Raw genomic sequence first — 12,056 nt, 5'->3', positions numbered from 1 at the left:
AGGCTGGTAAATAACCTGCGTCGCTGTGCGACTGGCTGGAAGGAGAGTGGCCGTGTACAAGGAGTCATTCCGCGTTGAACGGCCGTCCGCCGTATGCGCCATAGCGTTTGCCTTTCGGCGCCGTCTTGGCGGGTTTGCCGCTCCTCCCCCCCCCCCCTCCGCTCAACCCGGCCAGCGTGTCGCCCACAACGGCGGCGTAGATAAGCGAAGAGTTGCGTCACCGGACACCTGCGTCGACAGCTGCGGCGCCGCCACGCCGCCGCCAGTGCCTCCTCCTTCTCTCTCTCAGTGTTGCCTTCTCTGTCTCATCAGTCTTTCAAATGCGTTGCGTTGGTCGGGGGTCTTGGTCGCTGTGTGTGTTCTAGCGAACAGGCGCATATTCAACGGTGGTCACGCATGACACCGTGTTCGAAGTACCGTGTTCGAAGTGACGCTCGGATTAAGGAATATATCCATGGAGTGGCGGACACGGACAACGTGGGCCTGTTAACGGTGAGTGTACTGTTTTCGTAAATAGTAATCATACAGCGCTAGCTGGGCGCCTGCAACAGCTCTGCCGAAGTAGGCTGCCAGCCATTTACAACAGCATGCGTTCGCGGGCCTGTTGCAGATGCCCGATTAAACGTGGGACTTAACGAGTTCACACTGCTATGCGCGATGTTGTGTAAGTGCCTGCATCACTCATACAGTGAGTGATGTGATCACTTAACAAGGGCGGGATTAGTTGCTGATCGCACATTGTCTCTACACTGCACAAAGTGATTGATATTGTTTTAAGATGTGCTTTGGGCTACATCGTAATAACATTTCTATTAATACTCATATGTGCAACGTGCTTCTGTAGGTGTAAGCGCAAAAAAAGAAAGAAAAAGCAAAAATTATGTACAAAGGCGCACTGTGCGAAAGGGCTTTTTTTTTTTTGCTTAAAGACGGTATAGTTGGAGGTGCTGATATGCCGCGATGCTCCCAGCACGTGTGCCTCGGTCTTTTAAGCTATTTAGGACAAGTGCCACCAGCAACAGGGAAAGATCTAGCAGACTTCCAAAGGCGCGTTGTTGTGGCCATCGCCGTGCGTTGTTTTCCCTCGTTTCTGTTTGCTGTTTTTGTGCTTCGCTTTCATCTGCGATAATGTTCGGCGTTATAACAGAATCGAGAAAGTATACGTGACTGTTGGAGCTATGTGCGGTTTCTCTAGCATAAGTCATGGCTGCTGCAACGTAGTCGGCGTCCGCGCGCGTTGGTGTCGTTCGAGCGCTCTTATTTGCGTGATTGTGTTTAACTGAGTATTTAGGCACGGGTTACGTTTGTAAATCTCGTAGTCAATAATCGCTAATAGCGTACCCCTGATTGCCATCAGAGGATGGGCTTGGTTGTCGAAATATGCCAGACGCTTTTTCTGAAAGCAAGCTTTGAATTTTTTTTTTTAAAGAAGTACTTTCATACGTGCAAGGCAGTGCCTATTGCAGGCCCGCAACTCTTTAAAAACTGGACGAGCTATCACATCTTTTATCAAAAACAATGAATTAAGATGATTGAATTATAGATGACGAATTTCTGTGCTAGATTAGGTGCACAAAACACATGTTCGCAGCCCTACGTCTAGAAAGCAGGCAAATAGGAAGCACAGCGTCAAATTTGGATTAGATTCCATTGACGGAGCGTCTTGTGAGAGTAGAAAGAACGAGAAAATTGTTCATTTTTGATGCCCTTATAGAGGCAGTCAGAATTGCACTGATTGGTGACTTGTAACAATTCCTCAGATTGTTAGAGGCGTGATTTAAGTAAGTAAATCTTTTACTTTTTTTTTGCAGACCTCTTCGCTAGTGCCACGCCCAAGATCATTTGTTCTCATGTAAAAGAGAAAGCAGAGATGTCTTCACTGTTTGTACATGAAGAGGTAAGTTTCTTGTGCGTTTTGAGTAATGCTACATGTTCTAAACGTTGTACTTTAAGAATTGTTTTTCACACTGGCTCACTACCCTAGAAGGAATTTGATTCTTAAGTGAGTTCAGGCTTTCGTAAGTGCCATTTTTGAGCTGCAGTCTTACACTTCACCTCATTTCGGGAATTCGCTGTATGCTGGAAAACTCTTATCTTTATCATACGAAATTATTGGAATGTATGGGTTGTATGCTTGGAGTTCAGTGTAATGTCAATTACACGCCATTTCGAAGGATACACACTACACATTCTTTATATATGGTGCTGCCAGAACAGCACGAACATTTTTTATGAGAAGTCATATTTGCTCTTATTACAGGATGAGAGGGTGCCCCTGACGTCCTGCGTAGTCTACCCCCCGGACCCAGCCTAGAGCAAGCCTACTTCCTGAACCTCCACATGGATAACCGAAAAATGTTCCGTGTCAGTAATGACGAAGAAGGAAGGAGTTACAGCACTGATGAGTTGATTTTTTTTTATTTTCAACATTGTCTACGGCCGCAAGGCCTTTAACAACCACCGTGATTGAGCGGCTTTTTCTCGGCGTGAGTTTGGAGTTTATCAAATAAGTTGTTCAGGCAGTACGACGCTGAAAATTTTAGTGTCACAATGCCTGAACAACTTTTTCTAATGTGTTCATGGTAGATGAACAAATATTGTTATTTGTGTAAATTATTTTGCTTAAATATAGCTGGACCATTCCAAACGTCCCAGCCACTTTGGCGACCATCTGAATTGTATTTGAAAAAAAAAAAAATGTGCTGACTCACTTCGTTGAAAACAGTGAACTGCTAGAATACTTCAGCGAGAAAAAAAGTTTTGTTCATGTGGCTGGCTTATAACTTGCTGGCATAATGCCGTCTGTGTGCTGTTTGTGGAAAATTTTGTTTTAAAACTACCGCTTATTTTTTCTAAAGCAGATTCGGTCTACCTGTTAAGTAAATGTGCATCTGTAAGGTATTTGAAGCTCAATAATAATAGTGCAATTTTTTTGCCACATTCGCTTCCAAGAATAAAGCCAAAATTGTTATGTTTGCATTTTTTATTGCAATATTGCACTTTGTATGAATATCTGAGCAGTGAATACTTACTCCACAGAAGGTATATTCTCAGGAAAAAATATCTTTATACCTCTCAAGCTGCTGAAATATAGGAAAAAATATCACGAATTTCACAAAATCGTGATTTTTGTCCGTATTGAAATGCAATTTACTCCATGTTGTGATACAATGAAAACTCATCATTATACCTAAACTGTAAGAAAATGAAATTCTTTTCTGTAATAAAAATCTTATCGCAAAAAGGACAGGAAAGAGCGCTGTCAACTGAATTTTATTGAAGGTGCTACGAGCGTTTTTATACTGAGCACAAGACCAGGGCTCATCTGCAACAACACATGTGTGACCATGACAAAATAATTTTAACCGAGAAAAGAATACTCTTTTTTGGAAAAGATAAGTGAAGGTTTACTGATGCATTGATCCTTGGCCTTCCTGATAAAGAGTTTCTAAAATCTCTCATTTTTCTGCTTGCTTTTTTTTTCAAAAACCGTGTTTTATGAAACCTAGGACTACACTTACATTCTTTACGGTGTCCGGCCATGAGACTACTATAGCCCTTCTTAACATTTGAAGCATGCTGTCTTGCTTGATCATTGAAGCATTGCCCAGTTTGTCCTATGTTTACTTTTCCATGTGTTAGCAGTATCTCATACACATTAGATTGGCATTTAGTAAACCTATTCTAGTGATGAATGGTGCAAGATTGACTATTCCTGTTGCTGTAAGTACATGCACTTTTGAAAGCTTGCAAGGGGTGGAAAACAACAATGTCATATCTGCTGGCTCTTTTCCTAAAATTGTGAGACACCTTATGTACGTAGTACCATGTGACATGCAAAGGTGATTGGTCATTCTCTTTTTCTTTTGGTCCTGTTTCCTTTAACTTTACTTTCTGCAGGAGGGTTTCGCAAACAAGTGTGATGATGCTGTTGGGGTATTGGCTGGTGCTATCAGCCCAGGAGTGCTAAAAATGTTCTGCCTTTTGATAGTGGGCATTCAAAATTAATAGAAAGAGGAATTGATACCACATGTATTCAGGCCACCCTTCAGAAGTCATGTTAGCACAAGGGTGAGGTCAGGCTTAAAAACCAGATTAAAAGACTAAAAGATGCTGGGTATCCCAACAGAATCTTCACACCCGTTTGCAAAACCCTCCTGCAGAAAGTAAAGTTAAAGAAGACAGGACCAACAAAAAACAATGACCAAAACTTTTGCATGTTATACCACATCACGTGTCTCACAACTAGAAAAATAGCCAGCAGATATGATATTAGCGTGTTCTTTTCCACCCCTTGCAAGCTTTCAAAAGTGTGTGTACTAAACAGCAACAGGAATAGTCAATCTTGCCCCATTCGTCACTAGAATAGGTTTACTTAATGCCAATTTAACGTTTGTAGAAATATTTTTTATCAGGTAAACCAATGATCAGTGCATCACTACACGTTCACTTATCCTTTCCGAGAGGGAGTATTCTTTTCACAGTTAAAGTTATTTTGTAGTGCTCACACGTGTCGTCGCGCATGAACATGGTTCTTGTACTCCGTATAAAAGCGCTCGTAGCACATTCATTAAATTCAGTTGACAGTCTGTGCTCTTTCCTGTCCTTTCTGTCTCTTCCTAAAGCTGTCACGCTGTGACTAGCACACAACCACGATGAACCAACTCTCCCAAATTAAGCTCTTGTTACGTAACACGTAGACGGAGTTTCGTATGGAAAGAAGGAGCGGTGCTTTTAAAATAAAATTTTTCACATACAACACCTAGACGGCATTCCAGAAAGTTCAGAAGGCAGCCACGTGACCAAATATTTTTCCTCTCCTAAATATTCCAGAAGTTCACTATTTTAAATGCAGCACGAGTTTTTCGAATACATTTGAGATGGTTGCCAAAATGGCTGGGACATTTGGCATAAAGTGACCCAGCTGTGTCATTAGCCATAATTATGCATTACCTCTTTTGTTTTTTGTGTGTCCTGACTCAGTTTTGTGTTCGTTTTTAGCATATTGTGTTTCTGATCATTGTAGTGGTTTCTTAAGTATTCGCTAAAGTTATATGTGCGAAAACCCGTATATGATTGCACGTACATCATTTCTCATAACCAATTGTTATACATCCAGGAATACAAAGCTTAAACCACTGTGATTGTATACATTTGAAAACACTATCCATATATATTTGTGTGTGCATCACTTCTTGGGAACGATTGTGTACATGAAGGCGTATATAGTGAAATCATGGTGATTGTATTTATTTGAAAGAATCATAAGTATATATTTGCCTGTATTTCATTCCTATTAACCGATTGTGTACATGAAGGAGTATTAAACTGGAAACCACTGGGATTGTAGATAGCTGAAAGAATTATAGGGATATATTAGCGTGTATTTCATTTGTAGTCTCTATGTACTTGAAGCAGTATACTAAACTGAAACCAGTGTAATTGTATGTTACAAAGAATTGTCAATAAAGTGAAACTGAAAGAATATAATAAACATTTGAGGTGTTGCATGTGTAGTGTACGTATACATGAACGTATATCTGGTGAAAAAGTTGTGTGGCAGAAGAAAAGTTTATGTTTTATTTGCCTATTAAATAAACGCAATATGCAAGGGCAGCAAGGCTTCATTTTCTGTAACGCACATTATGCATATACACTGAAGTATATATAGATCCAGCACAAGTTCATACACGATTGTACGCGTTTATATTTTTGCCCACACGCAATGAATGGAGCTCGACAGGTGGTGCACCATCGATAAACAGGACCGCTTTCTTCAAGTAGTGTTTAATCAGTGCATGCTGATATCTATTGGTGGCAGTAGTCGCCACCCCTGCCATGGGCGCTCAACACCCTTGTGCACCCTTCTCGCACCCCTCCTCAGAGGGTGCTAAAAAAGTGATGGACATCGAAGGCACCCTTTCTTAAGGGTGTTTTTTTAACACCCTACAGTTTTTTTACATGTACACCCTATTCTAAGGGTGCATGGTAAAGCACCCTTTTTGGAAGGTGCTGAATTAACACCCTTAGGGTGTCGTCCACGGGACAAGCTCATTTACACCCTTCTGGGTGTAAAAATTTTTACTGTGCATATCTATGAAAACTTCAAAGGTATACCCTGATTCTCCACAAGAAAAGCAGAAAATAAAAGCCAGTCAGGAAAGGAATCAGACCGGGGGCTCTATCTCTTAAATGCTCGACAGTGCATATGAGAACGCGATATATTTCCTTATTTCTTGATTATTCAACAATGCTGCCGATGCCATTCAAGATCATTGCAGGAGGAACACCCATTAAAGTGTCGCATGAAGAAAAGTCTTAAAAAAGAGAGCAAAAAATTTAATAATACACTGACAACTTGTTAGTACAAAACTATTTCGAGACTTATGCAATAAATATAAAATTGCGTCCTCAGTAAACCACAGCAGGTAACAGTTAAAAAAAAGTACTTAGCATGACAACGCGTATTTTCGAATACGTACACATAAGCATGAAAGTATATAAAGTACACATAAGTATATAAGTACACATAAGCATGAAGTATATAAAGTATATAATGCAGTCATAGCTGATTGACTTCAGTACAGTAAACTAAGGGGAGTATTACAATATAATCTCGTATTCACATTAAAAGAAAACGGAAAAAATTGAGGAGAAGGAAAGCATGTTTTTTGTTCGAAACGGTATTTAAGAAAGGCACAAAAAAAGTGCTACAGCTTGAACAGCAGTAAAATACAAGAGTACTTCACACCATTATCGGCATTCTAGAATACGTACGAATAAGTACATTAAAATGAGCGCAGTGGTAATCTCTTGCATTCGCGTTCACACAAAATAAAAAAGGCCCATATACTGTTCATAGAACACACGACACAGTAAAGGATAATTCCTAAGTAAGAGCAGAGTCCTTCAAGGACTTTGGTAAGAGGTAAAAAAGTGCCAACAGAATGGCTACTGCATCTGGGTATTAATCAGGGCTCTTTGCACTGATGTTACAGAGGTGTGTACGGATTTGAGAATTTGTAATTGTTTTACCTAATTATTCCATTCTATATTTACAAGAAAAAAATAAGAGTATTTGAGTCAGTTTGTGTTAGTTGAGCCAGTGTTTGGGAGTGTTTGTGTCATGTGGGTCTTGTAGTGTTTAATGAGATGAATTTGGTGGTATCGATCTAAATATCGCCATTCAAACATTGGAATAGCGACTTCTTTCTCGCTATTTTTGCTCTGTTTTCAATCGTCTGTAATTCGGCTTTTATAGGCAGTTCTGTTGGTGACTCGGGAAGTTTATAATAATTCAATACAAAGCGGAATGGTTCCCATTGGACGTCTTCCAGTTTCTTGGTATGTGGAAACCATGCGACTCTCACATAGTCAAACATTGGTTGAATTATAGCGTATCGTGCAGGCCGGTAGTTTTGTTTTGGATGGTGCGAGCCGTAGCCGGTGTCTAAGAAAAACAAGTCTTTTTAGGGCTGATGACGTGATTTTTTTATGTGGGTTTCGCACCTGAGATCATCTCACTGCGCCGCTCCAAGGTATTTGTACTCTTTCACTTTTGGATTCGTTATGTTATTGATCGGGTACTTAATTCTTTCTTTATTCTCTATTCAGAAATACCCTGCTTTGCCCAAAGGCGTGAAAGCAGGGGGTTACAGCTTTGAAAAAAAAAAAAAAACAAGTCTTCGTTATGACAGCACACTTGGTCACAAGACAATTGATTCCACTCTTGTACAGTATGAACAAAAAAATAATTAGCATAAAGGTTCGTTCAGGTCCGGTAATCTTGAATCTTAAGGTCATGATCAGAGCTTCTAGATAGATAATGCGGTGGTTTAGGGTAAGTGTCTTTATTGATGCCAGTATTCTTATGGTATATCTGAAATAACAATTTCAAACGCAATTTTCTTCTGCGAGAGGAGAGCGCTTCCCATCCCAGCTCGTTTTTCATTTCAGTACAGCTGTCACCTCGCTTATACTGACTGAGAACGAACCTTGCCGCTCTGTTCTGTATTTTCTCGATCAGATCAATCAAGGACATTTTGCACGGATCCCACACACAACATGCATATTCCAAAATCGGGCGGACAAATGAAATACACGCAGTACTTTTTAGGACAGCAGGGGAGGATCTCAGATTTCGTTGAACGAAATTTAGGGCTCTGGCAGCTTTTGCAACTACAGCATGGAGATGCGCATTCCATGAACAGTCGCTCGTAAGTGTTACACCCAAGTATTTATACATATATTGATGATCAATGACGTCACCGTTCAAAAAGTAACGTGCTTCATCCTTTTTCTTTTTTTTAGTAAAAGACACGTGCACACATTTTTTCACATTAAGTTGCATTTTCCACTTATCACACCATTGTATTGGAGTCTGTTTTCCCTCTTTACGAGTTATTGCGAGTACTGCAGACTTTTTGATGTTAATCGTCACTTGCCATTCCTGACACCATTTATGAACGGAGTTTAGTGCTTCGTTAAGTGCTAATTGATCTTATTTTAAATTAATTTCGCGGTATAAAATACAGTCATCTCCGAAGATTCGGAATGTTACATTGAATAAAGTAGAACGGTAAATCGTTTATATGCGACAGGAATAACATCGGCACGAGAATGCTTCCTTGGAGCACCCCTGATATGACAGGTTTTGATGAGGATGCTGCATTATGAATTTGTACAAGCTGACATGGTGGCAGGGTCATATTGGCCATAAATGCGCAGAGGGGGAAAAATGTTGAGTACCCTGACAACGAATCGAGAATTAATCACTGGCAGTCTGATGTTTTGAACCTTTTTATATGTAAGTTTGTCTGAGTCATTTATTCGCAAGGGGTACTCACCTCGATAAATATAGTAACAAAAATATTTGTCGAAGTTGAACAGGTGCATTATTAAGTCATAATTGGCAGCTTATCACTATTCTCTTAAAAATAAATGTGTAGAACGCTCTGAGTCCTGTCGGCACTGAGATATGTGGTAGACTCAGGGATGTTGACAAAGGAGCTTGATAACAAGTGAAGAGCCACGCAACCAACCAGAGCAAAAAAAAAAAAAAAACGTTAGGCGTGTAGAATAGGCAACGTTAATTATTCTAGACCAAACTGCATGGTGCAGCCAATAATCTAGTTGTTATCAAAATGACGAAAGAGGGTAAGGCTGGCCACATGTATGATAAATCACTGGTGGTCTACTTAGAGTTGTATAATGGCTGCCAAGAGAGGAAAATCGAGGATGACCGAGAACTAGATGATGTGAAATTAGGAAATGTGCAGGCATGAGATATGGTCAGCTTGCTCGAGACAGGGTAATCAGATTGGAGATCGCTGGAATCCGTCCAGCAGCAGACCTAAGTGGGGCGATGATGACACTATGCATGTTTGGGAGGGCAGCGTCACAACTGACGCCTTACTTGGCGCTTGTACAGACGGAGAGGTTGAGTTGTTAGCGCTGAATTCAAAGTATAGAGGTGTTCGCGAGCACTTGGTCGAATACGTTAGGGATGCTGTGGAATTTCAACTGCACAGTCGTTAAAAAAAGCAGCCCTTTGTGGCGTACAGAAAACGCACGGCCGAGATGGCTTCGCACTCGTCGGCTGGAGCAAGCGACTCGAAATTCCAGAGTCCGAAAGGACATTTTTTACGAGCCGCTGCGGGAGAAGAGAGCCGGGGACGAATCCGAACTCACTAGCCCAGAAACAGGCGCTCCGAATTAACCGACCGGAACGAAGGACTTGTCAGCCGACAGCTGAGAAATGTCCACCACGCCCCGGCGAGCCGAGGCGCGTGCTCAGATTTGGCGCCGGGTTCGCGGGGCAGTGGGCAAAGTGCGAGCTCCTCTGTCATAGCTGTCAGCCGCTTGAGCGCGAGGCCGAGAGGATAGAGAATGAAATGCGGATACTTCCACTGTAGAGGCCAACGACTGTCGCGTGAAATTGTTGATGGAGTGAAACGTGATAGAGCGACGGGGGAGCAATCGGATCCCAGTATGCGTGCGCGAGTGATGATCTGACCAACATTGAAAATTCAAGCCGCTGAGGAAGCCAGATGATAAGAGTTGAGAAGAGCGGTGAAAAGTCTTAATATGCGCGAAGAAATGTGCGGACATGTGACTCGACGCTGGAAGTGTTGACGCGTAGGAATGGGACACCTAATCATGACCTACATAAACAGTCCTTTCATTATGATAGCCCGTGACTGTTATTTTCTTTTTTATTTACTGTTCGTCTACACGTGTTGGTTATACGTAACGGTATAAAGCACTAGAAGCAATTGAACTCTCAAGAGCTCGGACGGTGTGATTACTTATATGTATGGCACAAGATGATGTCTGCTTGAGCGGAACGATGTAGTACTCGTAAATGTTAAGAAAGCCAGCGGCAAATTTCAAGTATAGACCAAGCAGAGGCAACACAGATTTCAATCATAGAAATCCCGTCATTACTTGCGCATTCATACTGTAGACCCAGTGGAGGCTTGAGGCATTTGCGCACCGTCGACATCTTTGAGATGGGCCGACAAACGGTAACAATGTTCTATATAGTAAGCCTCCACAGCCGATTTGTAGCTCGTCACGCTCACCATGTTTAAAATTAGAGCCACATGTAGCGCTGCATGGACGGATGATAGTGCATTTCAAAATGTCATTTATGTCACGGGCCTTTGTCTGTAGGTGCCAGAAGATCCAAGCATTCCGACTTCGTGACATATTGAGTTCGCTGGAACTTGCTGCTGGATGACGGCTTTTAGAGCGAAAAAGTTTGTGTCCATGTGGTTTTTGCAAGTGCAGCGCATGTACTTCAGTAATCAAGTGCCTCGCTGAATGATGCTAGTAGAATTGCAACTATACAGAGAACAAGTATTATGTTACATTGCAGCTATACAGTCTTGACTGAGGAATGGATCGAAGTTGTGACAGATAAAAGAAACAGCTATTTTTCAACAAAAAGAAAACCAGCAAACGGTACCTGCTCAAAAGATGATGATGATGAATCAAATGTAATTGAACCCAAACTCTGTTGGTGGTGCACGCAAGCGCCAGACGGGATGTTTTCCTAGTTACAGGCCCAATAAGTTCCCAGCTGCTCCTGGCCCTTGTAATTTTTCTGCGAGCACTCCAAGACGAAACTCGTGTTAATAGCGAAAGCTGGGCTAGTTGGTGGTTCATGCTTGGGAAGTAAAAACAGCGCACAAACATAGACAAGGACAAAGGAAGAAACGACACCGTGCTGTGTCAGCGTGGTGTTGTGTCTTCCTCTGTTCTTGTCTATATTTGTGCGCTGTTTTTACTTCCCAAAGCAAAAACTCTTGTGTTTGTTGGTGCGCGAATTGCCATTCAATGAGCCGTCTATGTTTGTCAGTGCATAAAAAATGCTCACCACATGCAGAAAATACAAAAATGATAGAGCATTCGTGATAACCTTATCAATCGTGGGGCTTGTACGGCACGTAGAGTCCCTGGGCGGTCAAGCACTCTCCTCATATTTCGTTCTGAACTAACATGGGGAAGCTCATACGGCAGCTGGTGAAGCGAATACAGGATCTGTGTCTGAGTGAAAGGTTAGGGTCGCCGGTCATCATCTACCTTTTATTGATAGCTTATAACGTGCTGTAAGTCCCATACAAATGTTCACGCTAAGAAGATACCCGTTGTCTGTTTATTCTACACGGCGGGAACGAGGAATATGGTATACGCCGGTCTCTGACGATGACCACAACAGGCATGGCCATGTATGGCCATGCCATGCCGTACCATACAATTTCTTTATATGTCGTGCGCATCAGCGAAGCATGCTTCGCTGATGCGCACGACATTTAAAGAAATTGTATGATATGAAACAGCGCAAGAAAAAACAAGCATGACCAGCGCTTGTTTGTATTTGTTTCTTGTCCTTGATCTTTCTTGCCCTGTTCGCTATAATGGACCAGCGACTTGCCCAAAGATTCGCACCATTGTATTCAAAGACAGCAGATGCCTAGACATATAAAAATACATGTCTGCCGATAGTCAAACTTTATGGAACTCCTCTGTGGTCTGACTGGTGGCAGCGTCGA

General features: G+C 41.8%; 1 long non-coding RNA gene across 1 annotated transcript; it reads left to right on the top strand.

Moving 5' to 3' along the window:
* Window positions 1-339: 339 nt before the first annotated feature.
* On the top strand, window positions 340-4,767 carry LOC142776315 (uncharacterized). The gene is made up of 3 exons (XR_012887446.1): window positions 340-492; window positions 1,812-1,897; window positions 2,261-4,767. It is a non-coding gene; the product is annotated as an uncharacterized LOC142776315 (long non-coding RNA).
* The last annotated feature ends 7,289 nt before the right edge of the window (window positions 4,768-12,056 follow it).

This window comes from Rhipicephalus microplus, chromosome X (genome assembly GCF_043290135.1).
Source record: "Rhipicephalus microplus isolate Deutch F79 chromosome X, USDA_Rmic, whole genome shotgun sequence".
Lineage (NCBI taxonomy): Eukaryota > Metazoa > Arthropoda > Arachnida > Ixodida > Ixodidae > Rhipicephalus > Rhipicephalus microplus.
Note: the sequence above shows the minus strand (reverse complement) of the source record. Positions and strands in the feature narration are given on the sequence as shown.